The 16693-nt window shown below is 43.9% G+C and overlaps 1 long non-coding RNA gene across 1 annotated transcript in view; it reads right to left on the minus strand.

Annotated features, from left to right (window-relative positions):
* The window catches only part of LOC109304276, an 18914-nt gene extending 2812 nt beyond the window's left edge, over window positions 1–16102 (minus strand). Inside the window, exons 1-2 of the long non-coding RNA XR_002099327.1 lie at window positions 15982–16102; window positions 13713–13721 (exon numbers count right to left, since the gene is read on the minus strand). This is a non-coding gene — a long non-coding RNA (uncharacterized LOC109304276). The remainder of the gene's footprint in view (window positions 1–13712; window positions 13722–15981) is intronic.
* Between the last annotated feature and the right edge of the window lie 591 nt (window positions 16103–16693).

The raw sequence follows: 16693 nt of genomic DNA on the forward strand, positions 1-16693 counted from the left end.
CCCTAGCTCCAGTTACTGGGAAGGGAAGGAAATGCTAGAGTCCATTCTATGTCTTAGGGCCTGAATGAATTTTGTTCTGTCTTGAGACCCAAAAAAATTTCACTCAAAATCTGGGTGGGTCCTAGGGTTACCAACACTACATATATATATATCTATATCTATATCTATATCGATATAGATATAGATATATATAGAGAGAGATAGAGAGTATATAATATTATAATAATATATATTGTGTTGGCAACCCTGGGACCCATGCAGTTTTTTAGTGAACCATTTTTTCGGGTCACAATAGAATATAATTCACTCAGTCCCTGTTAGGTAGATTAGACTCTATCCCTTCCTCGTCAATGGCTTGTAGTCACTTGCCAATATTCTGCAAAATAATTTGGAGGTGTGTTGCATATGATCAACAATTAATTGGTTTTGCCTGTATTGGTCTTCTTTCATTTCTTGTTCCAGCAGGTAGAAATATAGTATGTTTATGAGAATTCAGTTCTGAAACTGTGGCATTAGAGAGGTCAAGTCCCAGTCCAGAAAACTGAGTATGAATGCACAAAATCTCAAATGTTAGTAAAATCAGTAAGTTTTCACTGGTTTGCCAGAAGTGGGAGAAGCCATACACATTTCTATGGCTTCTTACATCACAATGCAAAGTAACAAACTCTACCACACGGACTCTACACCCCATGACATTGGTTAGAAAGGTGAAATAGATTAAATCAAAAAGGTTTAGATGGGTTTAAGTTCTCTTTAAATGTATGTGAGTGCATTTCCATTGTATATGAGCATGTCTCAATAAGAGTGTATCTCCACTGATTTAATAAAGTTCCAATTGTTTACACCAGCAGAGATTTGCCCAAAGAGACTTTTTTTCTTCACTAACTATGCTTTGTACAATTCTACAAGACCAAAACCACCAGCATGTGGCTTGATTGATATGATACACAACTGTACCACCTCCTAATTCTCTAGAATATAAGAATTTATTAAAACGTAATCTCTGTTACAATTGGTAAGATAGTTTCAAAGCACTGATCATGATTTTAATTGTTCAGTGATAACTGTCCCATTTTGACCAATGATAATATTTTAAACAACAATGTCAAATGGCAGCATATGAGATGGGAGAAGGAGGATACTTTTATGCAAATTTGCACAATATACTGGGTATGACAACTTACTGAGACACTGCCAGTATTAAATTTAAAAGTGCACCAAAACATTTTCCAGAAACAAAAAAGAACCAAGACTGTAACATTTCTGCTACCTCAAAACTGTGCTTTTTAATTAAAAAAAAATGAAGTCAAATGAGATATGGCTATAGGAAATCTAGAAGATGTATATACTTCATCTTTATATCTATAGCAAGCAGCAAGGCAGGGGTGAAGGGACAAGGAAGAAGCTCCTTAATGAATTAGAGAGAGAAGCGTTAGGGTTCATGCTGTTGCCTTTATTTTCTAATATGACTCCTCATGCAATGGTAAAATAAAGTGACTCTTTTCATGATTCTGTATTGTTGTCACATGCTACTTGTTGCTTCTTAATAGGGCAGTTATTCTTGATAAAAGTTATCACGAATAAAGCTTTCAGTTTCATTTCAAAGTGAAGACACTAATAGAACACCATCTAGTCTTTCTCACGCAGCTAACCCTAAGTGCAACCTCAGAAAGCCAAGATTCAGTACCCACCATCAAACTGGAGATTTTTATGTTTACTGGGGTTTTTTAATGGACTTCTCAGAGCATTAGTACATTATAACTAATAAATCTCAAATCTCTAAATTTAAGTGGAGAGATGGGAATAGCTATTTTTTGAATAAAGACAGTTGAGCGGATTACATACACAAACTCAAGAATGCCTCCTTATATCTTTATACCTTAAGGCTGGGGTGTCCAACTCAAATGAGTTGACCAGATCCAGACTGTGGGACATATTGTAGAACACATCTGGACCATTTCTGAGGCCAGACAAGCCAACTCTGTACCCAGAATTCACCCTGTACAAAGAGTTCATACAGGACTTCTTGACCCAGTTGCCAGAGCTGCTGTGTTGGCACCAGCAACCAAAGGGCACATCCAGAGGAGCATGCATATGCAGTTTGTGGCACCACAAACCCATCTGCAGTGCTGCAAACCACACATGCTGCACATGTGGGGTGGGGTTTTTTGACACTGGGATCTCTGGGTGTCAAAAAAAAAACCACACACACCAGAAAAAAGCAGTGTCTTGTGTGGCAGCAGCATGCGCTGCCCAAACCCATAGCCTAGGCAGGCTGAGCCACACTCTGGCTGCCAGCCAGGCTCCATGCACCTGGATCTCCACTGCTGCAGCCCTGGAAGGTTCCCAGGAACCCATGTAAAACTGCTGGGGCCCACCCAGGTGCTGGCCCCAGCCTCTCCTACCCCAGTCCAAGCAACTTGCCATGCACCACAGTGCGCATGCAGGGATGTTCCGCAGGGGACAAATAGCAGCAGCACAAACATGTGCCACTGCTTTTGTGCCCAGGGAAACACACATTCCCCATCATGGGGATGCACCCAAAGAGCTCATACCACACCTAGTCAGCCCCCATTGCCCCAGCTGCCAACTTCACTGTATCAACATAGCCAGCATCCACAAGCCATGATTTAACCACTCCTGGATCGCATGTAGCCTTCCATTTAAGGCATCAGGTTGTTCCCAATATTACCAAGATAGTCCCTCTTTGGAAGAGCAATCATTTGACTCACTTTCCCCCAAAAACCATGCCCTGCATAGCAGAGAAGCCTGTCATGAAGTGAAGCCAGAAGACATTGTCATTTTGCCACTGACACATTGCAATAATTAACGCAGCAAAGGAATGCATACGTAGAAAAAATTAAATGTAAGTTCTGCTGTTCTAAGAACATACAACTGTTCCACGTGGGTAAGATAATTCCCACCCAGCTATTTCTTCCCTACCCTTTTTTAAATAAACTCTGTACTGTTTTCCTCTCAAGAAAGTTCCCTTTCCTATATTTTTCAAGACACTGGCTGTGTCTACACAAGACACTGACTGTGCAGTTATTACTAAATGACAAGTACTTGTATAAACAAATATGAATTTACTGCGCAGTAACCTGAGTTACTACACTGTAGCATTAACAAATGCTTTTTTTGTGATGCTACTGTGCAGTAGCCTAATATTACTGCACAGTAGTGTCACATCACAGTTTTTCCCACACGATGCTACTGTGCAGTAGTGTTAGGCTACTGTACAATCAGTGTCTCACATAGACTCAGCCACTTTGTCCCTATTTTCTTCCCAAATGTCACTATCAGGGCCATCCCTGGGGAGGGGGCAAATTGGGGCAACCACCCCAGGCCCTGCACTTTGGGGGGCCCCACAGGGCCAGGCAGAGCGGCATGACGACTCCACACTGCCACCAGCTTCATGTCCAGCCACTCGGCATCCCACCCCCCACTCTGCCAAATCTGCTGCCAGCTTCCTTGCATCCAGGGGCAGGGCCCCACACAGGCTGATTTGCCTTGGGCCCCGCACCCTGCTTGGATCATCTCTGGTCACTATGAATACTTTTTAATTGTTGGGAATTTTCAGTATGTAACAGAGAACAGAACACATTAATAGGATTAGTCGTTCATGTTAACCTTCTGAGCAACATATGTGAATTGTTGTTATCCATGCTCAGCCCAGAAGATTCCCCCATTGCAAGCCTTTCAATTTGTCCCACAACTGGAGCTGGCTTAAAGGCCAAAGGCATATGTGCAGAGCGAAAGGCAGCTATATCTACGAATATTGTAAAATGCAATATTTGGCCCATTTGCAGCAGTAGTAATGGTATCTGAGCTTTCTTCCTTCAACCTTCTGCTTTTATTCAAGATGCATCTTCAGCGCTGCTGCAAATGTTGTAACTGACCTCTAAGCAAGTCTAAATGCTACGAATATAAAACAACTGACATTCCTAAAGGTGAACTAGGAGACATCTCGTCCAGATTCTACTGTGTATGCCATTCTTCCTTCTTCAGATTCAGATGTCAGTTCTGACAGCCTTCTTGATGAATGGGGTGGGTGCTGACAGCTGAAGACAAGGGGCTAAGGCAGAAGGAGAAATCTTTGAGACTGATCAAGTCCTGTAATGTTGACTTTATGACTGTGATATACAACTGAATAAAATACAGTTTAACATGTACTCAGCAGCCTCCAAATACACATCATTTGGTGATTCCACTTTTGGAAAGCAAAAGGCTGCAGGGTCAAGAGTCAGGAGTATTGCTTAATAGTAACAATGTTATCATTAAAGGTTAAAATGGAAAAAATGGGTTTCTCCTGTTAATCAGTAGAAAATATGCCAAAGTTTAAGGGGAAAAGCTTCTGAGAATACAAAGTAGCAAAAAGAAGGAGGGTCTGATTTATTTCAAGTTTCATCCTAGCACTTGGAAGCTTTTCCCACACTGCCATGCCAATTTGTCTCATCTTTGAGATGTAGGAATTGGCTGTGTTACACTGCTAACTAATAATATACATGCATACGTATCTAATTTGCATGTCCAAATATGGTAAGCATGTACAAATCATGCAGCAGTTGCACATTCATTAGTGCACAAGCTAAATTTAGAAGAAAAAAAATTAAACCAATTATTCAGCCATTTGGGGCCAGACTTTTAAACAGTAATTCATCAAGTCTCCATTCAGTGTGATGGTCCTGACTAGATTTCCTTTTCATTTGACTATGCTATGACTCTAAATACCATGGCAGACATTTGACAGCTTGCTCAGCAGGGCTTGGGCTCTGCAGAGCTTGCACAGTGCTACCTATTGTTAATTGGGTTTCAAAATGCATTCTCCTGTAACCGGAGCTAAGATGTAACTATTAGACCTGTCATCCTGAAGTATGGTGAAATAAAGTATTTGCAATTTATTCATAACATCTTTGTAAGATTGATTGGTTAAGGCTTATAAAGTTTAAATATATTAAATAGAAAAAGTTATTAAAGGCACTAAAGATTATTGCACCTGCCTGTTCAGCTATTCAGCTACAATATTTGCTCTATGTACTTCAAATACAAAAGTAAAGGGTCTGCATGATCAGGAAACTTGAAAAAAACATTGTGTATTTTAGGGAGGCAACACTTTATATTTTGCTCTAATAAGGTATTTTATATCCAAGAATTCCAAAGCATTTCACAAACATAAATTAAGCCTCACTGCTATTCTAGTAAGGAGAAAAGAGAAAGAAGTAGGAGAATAAGTATGGGCAATAATAGTAGATGGTGACCTTTGATGATGGTGTCATCAGTGACTGGTGGCATGCAATTAGTGCTGGCTGGAAACTGTCAAGATGAGAGGCCAGAATGTTGAAGTATGCTCCACAAGAACAAACATACACTCCTGTATAAAGCATGCACCTGTTCACAGGGCACAAGAAGGAACTAATAGAGGGATGGCATCCAGTAGACCAATAGTAGGAGTCCTTGCAAGAGGCTGCAATGGATTTTATCCAGAAGTTTAAACTTAAATTTGATGTTGAACCAGTATAAGTTTAAAATCCAGTCCCATCATAGTAAATCAAAATCTGATAAAGTGTTTAACTATATATATTTTTTTAATAATCATCTGAGATGGCTAGGTATAATTTGATTATAATTTTTGTGTGCACAAGATCTTTTTTATTTTCTTAAACTATATTAGAAACCCCAAATTTACAAAGCAGTGTTTTCAAAAAGTAGATCAAAAGTTGAGTTAAAAAATTGTTTGATGTAGTTTTTCCTGTATTTTTTCAGTTAGAAAAATAGCAAAACTTTCTTTACAGCCACTTGTAAAATAAAATTTTCAAAAAAAGTTATGAAATATAGTTAATAATTCAAGCATTTATAACTAGAACCATATTCAAGGTTGCCACTAAATATTGGCCAGCTATTTAAATAACATACTTGATCATAATAGCTACAGAATTATAAATATTTCCTCTAATAAACAAGGCAGAAAGCTGAAGGGAGAAGACAGGGCAGTGTAGCACTGTAGAGACTAACTCATCCAGAAAAAAAAAGTATAGTGAGTAAGAAGTAGTTTAAGGAGCACAGCATCCTGAGGCTGAATCAGTCCAATCATTGCAAGTTAATCTAAGCTACATAGATTAAACCAATATGCAAGTGAACAGACATTCACTTTTGATTCTGGAAATACAGCCACATGCCTGCACTGTCCCAGGCCAAAAGCCAGGGGCACTAAATCATGCCTCCCTGCTTGGCTGAAGCAGACAGTTGGGCCAAAGCTAGCCCATTCATCCTGCAAAGGAGGTTTGTGGAGGAGGTGTAAAGCATCATGAAATGCTGGGGGTCTGGGAGTTAACTTGAATCTGGAGGGGATTTGGGACAGAAATTCAAGAAACTGATTTAACAGAAATCAGTTAAGTCTGATACTACATCCATCCAGGTTTATCTTATACCAATTTTGGCCATTTGAAAGTGTTTTATGTTCACTGAAATTCTGTTGTGTTATAGATTTGAACCAATTTCTGATCACTTATACCAGTTTGTGTGTAATTTTTGTCCCTAGCCATTGAGGTATGGATCAGGCCGTTACTAAATTAATTATTTTCATAGAATCATAGAAATTAAGGGCTGGAAGGGACCTCAAATGATCAAGTCCAACCCCTCTGCTCTGGGCAGGAATACTGCTGAGATCAAAGGATCTCAGCAAGATGTTTCCCCGGTCTCCTCTTGAAGACTTCCAATGTTGGGGACAGCACCACCTCCTTGGGAAGTCCGTTCCAGATTCTGGTCACCCTTACCATAAAGAAGTTCTTCCTTACAACCAAACTGAAACCACCCTCTAACAGTTTATGGCCATTGCTCCTTGTCCTCCCTTGGAGCAGCCTAGTGAACAGTTATTCTTCCAATTTCCAATATTCACCCCTTACATACTTACAGACAGACAGCAAGTGCCCCCTCAGTCTTCTCTTCTCCAGGCTGAACAGTCCCAGAACCCTTAGTGTTTCCTCATAAGGTTTGCCCTCCAGGTCCTTAATCATTTTTGTAGCCCTTCTCTGGACCCTTTCAAGATTCTCCATATCTTTTTTGAAGTGCACTGCCCAGAACAGGAAACAGTACTCCACCTGGGGTCTCACCAGTGCTGAGTAGAGAGGAAGCATCACTTCTTTAGCCCTGCTTGGGGTGCATCAGCTAATGCAGCCCAGTATGCTATTAGCTCTGTTGACTACAGCATTGCACTGGTAGCTCATGTTCATACTGTGCTCAACCATAGCCCTGAGGTCCCTTTCAGCCATTGTTCTTTGAAGGACATCTCCCCCTAACCTATATTCATGCCTCTGGTTACTTCACACCAGGTGAAGCACTCTGCATTTATCCTTACCAAATTGAATCCAGTTCCACTCCCACCACCTTTCCAGCTTGTCCAGGTCCACTTGGATCCACATCCTATCCCTAGTGTGACCAGTTTTCCCCATATCATCCAAAAACTTGGCCAGCGTGCTTTCCATATCCTCATTTAAACTGTTAATAAAGATGCTGAACAGCACAGGGCCAAGAACCAAACCCTAAGGGACATCACTGGCCATCTCCTGCCAAGACGATACAGACCTGTCCACTAACACTCTCTGGGTTCGACCCTTAGCCAGTTCCCAAACTACCTAACAATGGACTCTGACAGCACACAATCCCCCAGTTCTTTTATAAGAACGTCATGTGAGACCATCTCAAAGGCCTTTTTAAAATCCAAGTATATTACATTGTAAGCAACTGTGCTTTGTTGAGATTGGACACTTACAATTTGATGAGTGATCTTCTGTTCACCAGTTCTTAGGGCCTGGCAGTTTGACATGGTATGTAGTTTCTAATGGTGTGTACTCCTCGTCTCGCCTGCCACATCTTGTTGTATATATGAAAAAAAGGGAGGGTACTTGATCTAATTCACCATTAACCCTTAGTTATATGTTGTTCCTTGGAACTCCACCTCTCCTTTCACCCCATCCTTGCACCAACCTGACGTTATAGGTCTTATTCAGGTCTTCTGTCTTTGGAACACACAGTATTCTTATCCTTACAATTGGTTTATATTATGGCACAGTCAATAACCGACTTTTAACTCAGTCCTTGGGGCATAAATAAGTTACACCCAGCTGGGCTCAGCCCTCTAGTCAATTCTGTTGCACTTTTACTTTAGAAAAAAGTTGAAAAGGGCACCTTTATCTAAGGGTTCCAAGGGGGTAGCCCCTTTCATCACAATTAACTCATTGTTCTTCATCTTCTCCCTTTAGCAGGGAAGCGAGGACCTCCCAGCACTCCAGTTGCTGTCCATCAGACCACCGTCCCCCATTTGCTGGACTCAGGTAAGTAGTGAGACTCCTTTGAGTCTCTGTTTGGAGAAGCAGCCATCACTTCTCTCCTTTTACTCAAATGGGAGCCAGCTTCTCGGTCTCTGCACTCCCTTCTCTCTCAATCCCCATGCCCAGCTAGGATGGGGCATGTCTTTTTGACATGATCAGCTTCACACTGGCCCAGCCAGAGCCAGCACAAGCTGATAAAGCATGGGGGCTGTCATGTCAGGGATTCCCCAAACCATGCCACCAGCATTTCTTCTGGTGAGTGACTGATCTTGGGGAAAGCTCGCTCCTTCTTTCCCCGCATCTGAGGGAAGTTGGGGGCATCCTCAGAGACTTTGGGACCACAACAAGTGTTAGCAGGAAGTGACCCTCTATCACGTACATCAACTGTGTCTTCCACATCTAAGCAGTTTGTTACTTGATCATAGACAGAAACGAAGTTGGTCAGAGATGATTTGCCCACAATGAAACCATGTTGACTATCCTTCAGCATCATGCCTTGTGCCAGTCTCTCACAAATGGACTTCTTGATATTTTTTTCCAAAATTTTACCCAGTATCAAGGTCAAACTGATCAGCCTATAGTTTTCTGGATCCTCCCTTCTCTTGCTTCTTAAAGACTGACATCATATTGGCCTTTTCCAGTCTTCCAGGACCTCTCCTGAGTACCACAAGTCTTCAAATACCTTCACCAACAGTCCTGCAATGACTTCAGCCAATTCCCTCAGCACTCTCAGGTGTAGTCCATCTGGTCCTGCTGACTTGAAGACATTCAGCTGCTCTAAGTGCTCCCTCACCAGTTTGACACTGACCTTTGGTTGGCAATCACCCTCCCTTGCATCCATCCAGTATCTGACCAGATGGCTGACCACCATTTGTGTGCAAGAACACTGAGGCAAAGTATTCATTAAATAATTCAGCTTTCTTCTGACTGTTATCAGCTGTCCTGTCCTATTCTGCAAGGGTCCCACATTTCCCTTGGTCTTCCTCCTGCTTCCTATATATCTAAAGGACTTCTTATCATCCTTGATTTTGGTCACCAATTTGATCTCTGTCACCACCCTCGCCTTCCTTATCCTCTCCCTACAAATACAGGCTATACTTGTGTATTCCTTCTTGGTGACTACCCCTTGTTTCCACCATCTGTAAGCCTCCTTTTTCTTTTTTAAGCACTCCTTGATTCCTCTGGTAAGCCAAAAGGGCTTCCCAGCCCCTTTACCACTTTTTCTGCATACAGGAATGGGCCTTTTCTGTGCTCTGAGGATCGCTTCTTTGAGGAACGACCACCGTTCCTGAACTCCCTTCCCCTCCAGTCCCTTTTCCCATAGGGTCTCTCCCACTGTTTTCTTAAGCTCTGTGACAGGCTATCTGGTAGTGATTTGGCCCAGGGGTTTTGAAAGGGTAAAAGATGATTGGAGGGCTTAGGATTCCCTTTCCTCATCAATCAGGCCCCAGAGACTCACTCTCCATGTCCCCTGATTGGCCCCTCGGGTCACCTGGAGAGGAATAAAAGGGGCAACGCAGCTGACTCAGAGGAGACCTGCGAGGGACGATGAGGAAGGAATTTCAAAAAGCTGGCAACAGCTGGGCCAGCAGGGTGGGAGCAGTTGCCCCAGAAGAGCCTAAAGGAGCAGAACCTGCAGGCAGTGCAGCACAGCCGGTGGAGAGGCTCCCTGCTGAGCTCCATGATCCCCAGCAAGAGGCTGTAGCCTGCAGGAGAGGTTCCCTGCCTGGCTCCAGCAGAAAGCTGTGCAGTGACCCAAGAGGCTCCCAGATCCACTTCCAGTTTCTCCAGCAAGAGACAGGGCAGCTTGATGTGAGGCAGGGGCTTCAAGAAGGTCAAAAAGCCTAGCAGCCTAGAACAGGCCTAGCAGTGGCTGCTGTGTGGTAGCATTTCTGCCTACCCTGTAGGAGATCAGAGTTCAAGTTCTGGGTGGGGTGAGTGAAGTGACAGGAGAGAAATTATTTTTGGAATGGAGGGAGCCACTGTGTTTTCCCCCTCCAGGTACCTATGCCCTATATCTTTTATTATTTGGTGTTTTGTATTTTGTGCATTTTATATTTTGTCAATCAGTATTATTTATTGTGTTGTTTGCATTTTATATTTTGTTAAACCTGTCTTTGGTTAACTAGATGAATATGCCTACGAATGTGAATGCCTAACTTTTATTGAATCCCATCCCTTTGAGGTATTGTAGTGTCCCCTATACCACCTGGTTTATATATGTTATATTCCCACCATGTTTTCTCTCATTAAAAGATGTATGTTTAAGTCCTCATTGGTGATCTGGCTCTGCTTGATAGGGAAGGAGGGTCCCTACACCTCCCACAGCACTCGTGCAACTGCTCTGATCCCTTCAATTGGAGAGGGGGTACATCTTGGAGTACCACTCAGGTTACAGCTCATTGAAGCCAGCCTTCCTAAAGTCAAGCACCTCTGCTCTACTGGCTGACTTCCCTGCCCTACATCGGATAGTGAATTTTATCATATCATGATCACTGTCTCCCAGATGACCCCCAATCTCCCACCAGGCCATCCCCTTTGGCTAGAACCAAATACAACAAAGCCTACCCCTGGTTGACCCGTTCACCTCCTGTACTAAATAAAGGTCTTCCACACAGGTCAAAAACCTATGTGACTAGTCAGATCTGGCCGAGTGCTCCTCCCAGCAGAGGTCAGGGTAATTGAGGTCATCCATGACAACCATGTCCCTTGAACATGTAGGCTCAATCAGTTCCCTAATTCAAAAATAGCGAGTTTGGAATGATGATTTCTGTTCATTGTTATTCTGCAGATAGACAGACAGCTCATGAAGGTGTCTCCAGCTGAGGTCTGAGCTCACTGAAAGTTATAGGTTTTCAGTATTTTGCATAATCAGGCCCCAAGCATTTTGATTTTCAGCATCATTTAATCAAGGTTCCCTGAAGCCAGTGAATGGGCAAGAGGCGGTATCTATTTAGGCCTGTATTCCTGTAGTGTACGTACAACACATTAGCTTTACTATTTTTTACTTTTTAAGACTTTCTAGGTAATTGTTATAGCAAGGTACATGTTCTAATAGACAATTCTGCTGGGAGCCAAACTGTGTAGCTTTATGTCACAGTTAGTCAATTTATTATATAATACACAGAAAGAAAGTGAAAAGCAAAGTCAATGACCTGTATATTTACTGTTTTTCATTTTCAGTGAGGAAGAAGAAGAGAAGATGGCTAACAGCATTTGAGGACAATGATTGAATTCTGACCCTAGATATTCTGGGCAAAATCCACTGTACTTACAGCTCCCTACAATGTGAACTCCAGTAATTCCCACAAAGTATATTTAATTTGGTCACACAGCCCACTGACCTTGTTACTAGTGAGAAAAACAACAGTATTGTCAGTCATGCTTCAGGCAACTAGAACAGTTAATACATTCCCAAGCCCTCAATCCACCCCCATCATACACCCGTGATCATAGACATGTATCAACTTGACTCAAACCAGTGCTGGTAAAAGTTCATGAATCAGTTTTAAATATGCATGAGTGTGGGTGTGCAGCTGTGCACATGTATGTGTTTATCGTAGAATCACAGAAGATGAGGGTTGGAAGGGACCTCAAGAGGTCACCTAGCCCAACCCCCTTCTCAAAGCAGAACCATCCCTAACTAGATCACCCCAGCCAAGGCTTTGTCTACCTGGGGCTTAAAAACCTCTAAGGATGGAGATTCAACAACCTTGCTGGATAGCCCATCCCAGTAACCTCATGAGAAAGTTTTCCTAATATTTAACCTCAACTATGTGCATGTGTATGTGTGTGTAGCCAGGGTTTTAGAAGATGTCTTATGAAACTTTAAATATGGAACTATATATTCCTTTACCCCCCCCCACATGCTTCCCAAATGCTTACTTTGTAACCAAGACACTGAAAAAAACAAATAGTGTTTATTTTTACTGCCATTTTCCTCCTGCCAATCAGATTTTCTTAGCTTCACCCTATTCTTTTCAGTATCTAGACTCAAACAAAAACAAATGATAATTATTGGACTGACTTTGGTTGGAGAAATAAAATAAAACAGCCGCCTCAAAACCTCAAAAGCAAACAACGAAACAGACACAACATTTAAATTTAATCCTCAGAATGCTCGTATTTTTGAGACTGTCAGACTAGTTACTGCTTATGAGAATGGATATGAAAGCACACACACACACACACACACACCTGCATACACACACATGCACTCAGACACACAGAAATCCTACCCAAGTAAGTAAATAGGGTTTTCTGGCTAAAGGATCTATGATTAAATGAACAAAAGGCCTTGGGAGGTTACCCGTTATACCTTTTGTATCATCTTCCTTTATGTAAAGGGAAAGCACCTGGCCCTGGCAGATGGTAGAAATTAAGAAACCTCTACCGCAAATGAAGGGTGCTCACCCATACAATGGCCACTGGTCCATCTGAATCCTTCCCAACCATCCCTCTCTAATTGTGCTTGTTCCATGGCAGGAAGACCTGTCCCAAGTTGCAGGGGATGATGTATGTCTGAGTATATACATGAGTCCTGTTGTCTTTGTGCATGTGTATATGAAGTTTCAGTCCCCAAAGAAGAAAATATTGTTTTCCAAGGTGGTCAGATTTTGTATCAAACTAAGAAAGGTGAATATTGGAGTAAAGGAAAGAAGAGCATCCAAGGAGGTCCACTGTCATGCAAAATGCCTATGTTAATAGGAGGTAGAAAATAGAACATCCATAAAAGCATGGAAAGAAGGGCAATTTACATGGAATATGTTTAGACCCTGCCAGTTGCATATCCCCAGGGGCTAGAAGGCTCAATGAGAAAATCTTTCTGTCATGCCATTCTAGGAAAAAAGGGAAACATTAGCTCTGTCAACTGAATAGCTACACCATGGGTACTCAACCCCTGGCCTGCAGGTCAGATCCAACCTGCTGCCCCATCCAGCCTGCAGGGTTCCCCACAGGTCCAGACATCTGGTGGTGGGAGAGCAGTGGCACTGCTCCCCTACTGCCCAATTTTGGGATCCAAGGCAAACCCAGGTCCTCTGAGCTGGATCAAGTACCCAACCCAGAGTGCAAGGGCAGGCAGGGGCAGTGACAGGCCTTAGGAACCAATCCTTGTACATAGGAGGCCGGGAGGGGGCAGCACCAGAATCCCAGGATCCAGTCCCAGTGTGCAGAGGTGGGGGGGGCAGTTCCAGGCCCCTAGGGACCAATCCCAGTGCACAGATGTGGAAGGGAGTGGCACCTGACCCCTGAACCCTACCCTGGCATTCTACTGTGGGAGGAGGCGGTGCCAGGACCCAGGGCTTTGTGTGCAGGAACTGATCCAGCCTGCAGACGAGCCCACCACGCTTACCTGGCTTGCAGTACCAAAAGGTTGAGCACCACTGATCTACACTACAGTTTTGCTGCAGCACGGTTTTGTGCAGTGTTTGATGTTGTTTCACTATTCCATCTTGATAATAATGTCTGTCAATGTTTTTATATAAGACAGAAGAATTTATGAAAGTCTGGAGATTCCAGAAATTCTGAAGAATGTTAATGAAATTATGAAATTATGAAAAGTTTTTGAAATTTCATGAAAATAAATTACGAAAGTCTCAAAAATGTAAGTCACCCTGACCTGATATGTAGTAGGCCCTGATCAAGACTCAAGTTTAACAATAAGATGTAGGACTTTCTAAGACAGACTGGAGACTTCCCTGGATATGGGGTTCTGTCCAGAGATTCTGGCCCCTGTATAGAGCTGATTTCATGTGGCTGGATCTGGTAGCAGCATAGCTAATTCTGAGAAATACACTTGACAGCAGGTAAGCTGTGAAGCTGACTTTATAGAGCCTGATCTTGCAACATCAGGCACGTGCAAGACCTGATAGAGCAGACTTCACCAAACTGCACTGGGCCAGGCTGAAGACACATGAATCATGGTGTCGCAGGGGGACAGCACAATATGGTCCCAAAGGGGAAAAGGGGTGCCCCGGGACCCGAAATGGGGGGGGGAAGAGAGAAGGAATGAAAGAAAATGACAAGTTCCTTACCTGCAGCCGACGACACGGGAATGGCAGAAGCAACAGCGGGACCCGCGCAGCTGATTAGCCGCGTCTTTTTAAAACTGCGGCCAGCTGCGATCAATAATGATCGGAGCCAGCGTGGGATGATAAAAGATGCCCCGAGAGAAGAAGCCGGAGAGGAGAACTGGAGACCAGCCGGGAGGGGAGCCAAGCCTGGCTCCTTGTCCAGAGGCGAGGGAAAGGCCAGCAGCCGTCTGTGAAGCAGGGACACATCTCCCAGCTGCAAGACGGAGAGTGTCGAAGGAAAAGCCTCGGATGCCCAGGTTTGCGGTGGCAGAGCTGGGCACAAGGGTCCAGGGACAGAGTCCAGGGCTGAGAGGCACCTTGAAGAGAGGGGAATGAAGGAAGACCGGGCAGGTCAGGTGAGAGCGGCACGGGTCAGGAGGTCACCCCAGAGCCCATCCCGGCAGGGAGCCTCCACTCCAGCAGCGGGAGGGACTGCGGAGTGCAGGATTCAGCCAGGTGGGACCACCCGGCAAGAGACTGAGTGAAGAGGGGAACCAGAGCGTCAAGGAGCAGTCCTGAGGGATTGTTAAGAAAACACAGCACCCAGCCAGAGAGGTGCTGCAGAGGGAATTAAGCAAGGAGAGGCTTCTCTCCAGACAGGAGTCCAAACTTTAATTTTGTAAGCCCGAGAGACTTGCGGGCACTGTTTCATTTTGGGAGTTTTGGGCGGAGTAGCCTACGGCCAGAGGCCCAGGAGGGGAACCACAAAAAGATTCCCAACCCACAGAGTCTAGAGTCGAGCCAAACCAACGGAGTCGCCACCAACCGTCTCTGGGCACCACAAGGCCAGGGACAGGTCCCGGGAATCGTAAGCAACTCAGCATGGCTGGGTCTTAGGGCGAGGAGTAGGGGAGGGCGGAGCCTCGCAGAAGACCAGAGCCCCTGAGAGTCCCAACCCCGGATAAGGTAGTAGCCGGCCTCTCTACTGAACGTTTCAGCAAAGTCGTGGTGGGCGAGATAGGGGGCAGAAACTACCATTAAGATCACATCCGGAATAGACCATTCCAGGGACAAAGCGGCCAGCAGGCCCATATGCCAGAGGCCAAGCAGAGCGAGACCTCATGTTCGAGGCCTGCCGGTTGCACATGTCTTGTACTTAAATATCATTAAGTTCAATAACGACAAGTGCAAAGTCCTGCACTTAGGATAGAACAATCCCATGCACTGGTACAGGCTGGGGACTGACTGGCTAAGTAGCAACTTTGCAGAAAATGACTTGGGGGTTACAGTTGACAATAAGCTGAATATGAGCCAACAGTGCGCCCTTGTTGAGAAAAAAACTAATGGTATTCTGAGCTGCATTAGTGGGAGTTTTGCAGTCAGATCAAAGGAAGTGATTATTCCCATCTACTCATCACTGGTGAGACTACACCTGTGTCCACTTCTGGGCCCCCCACTCCAGAAAGGATGTGGACAAATTGGAGAGAGTCCAGTGAAGGGCAACAAAAATAGTTAGGTTGCTGGGACACATGACTTGTGAGGGGAGGCTGAGGGAACTGAACTTATTTAGTCTCGAGAAGAGAAGACTGCAGGGAGATTTAATAGCAGCCTTCAACTACCTGAAGCAGGGTTCCAAAGACGCTGCGATTCCCAATCAGTAGTATGGATACCACCAGTGGTATTCCGACAACCTGTTAGTGGTACACGTTAACAGATTTATTATAATTACTTTATATGTCAAAAATTTGCTGGTGGTACTTAAGGTTGTATTGTTTTAAATGGCTGGTGCGCAATCTGTCAGAGTTTGGGTACTGCTGAGCTAAACTGTTCTCCCTGGTGGCAGATGACAGAACAAGGAGGAATAGTCTCAAGTTGCAGCCAGGGAAGTTTAGGTTAGATATTAGTAAGTTAGTAAAGCACTGGGACAGGGTACCCAGAGAGGCTTAGGGATCTCCATCCTTAGAGGTTCTTAAGACCCAGCTAGACAAAGCCTTGGCTAGGATGATATAGTTGGGGATGGTCCTACTTTGAGCAGAGGGTTGGACTAGGTGACTTCCTAAGAATTCCTCCCAACACTAATTTTCTATGATTCTATGATAGTTCAAGTGAAGTTCAGATTATCTTGTACCTATAGACCTGGACTCTAACAACAAGTTATCCAGTACTTGGCCTGTGAGGTCAGCTATATCTTTTGTACATTGTATGTGTTCTATTAATTGTGTTGTTTTGTGTAAATCAATACTTAACACCAGGGGTGATGAGTAGGGAGTGCATACAGGTGCACATGCACCCCCTGAGCCTGGCAGTGCACCCCCTACAAAGTGCGCCCCCTCCAGTACAAGATATATCAGG

This window comes from Gavialis gangeticus, unplaced genomic scaffold (assembly GCF_001723915.1).
Source record: "Gavialis gangeticus isolate Ggan-Ray unplaced genomic scaffold, GavGan_comp1, whole genome shotgun sequence".
NCBI lineage: Eukaryota > Metazoa > Chordata > Crocodylia > Gavialidae > Gavialis > Gavialis gangeticus.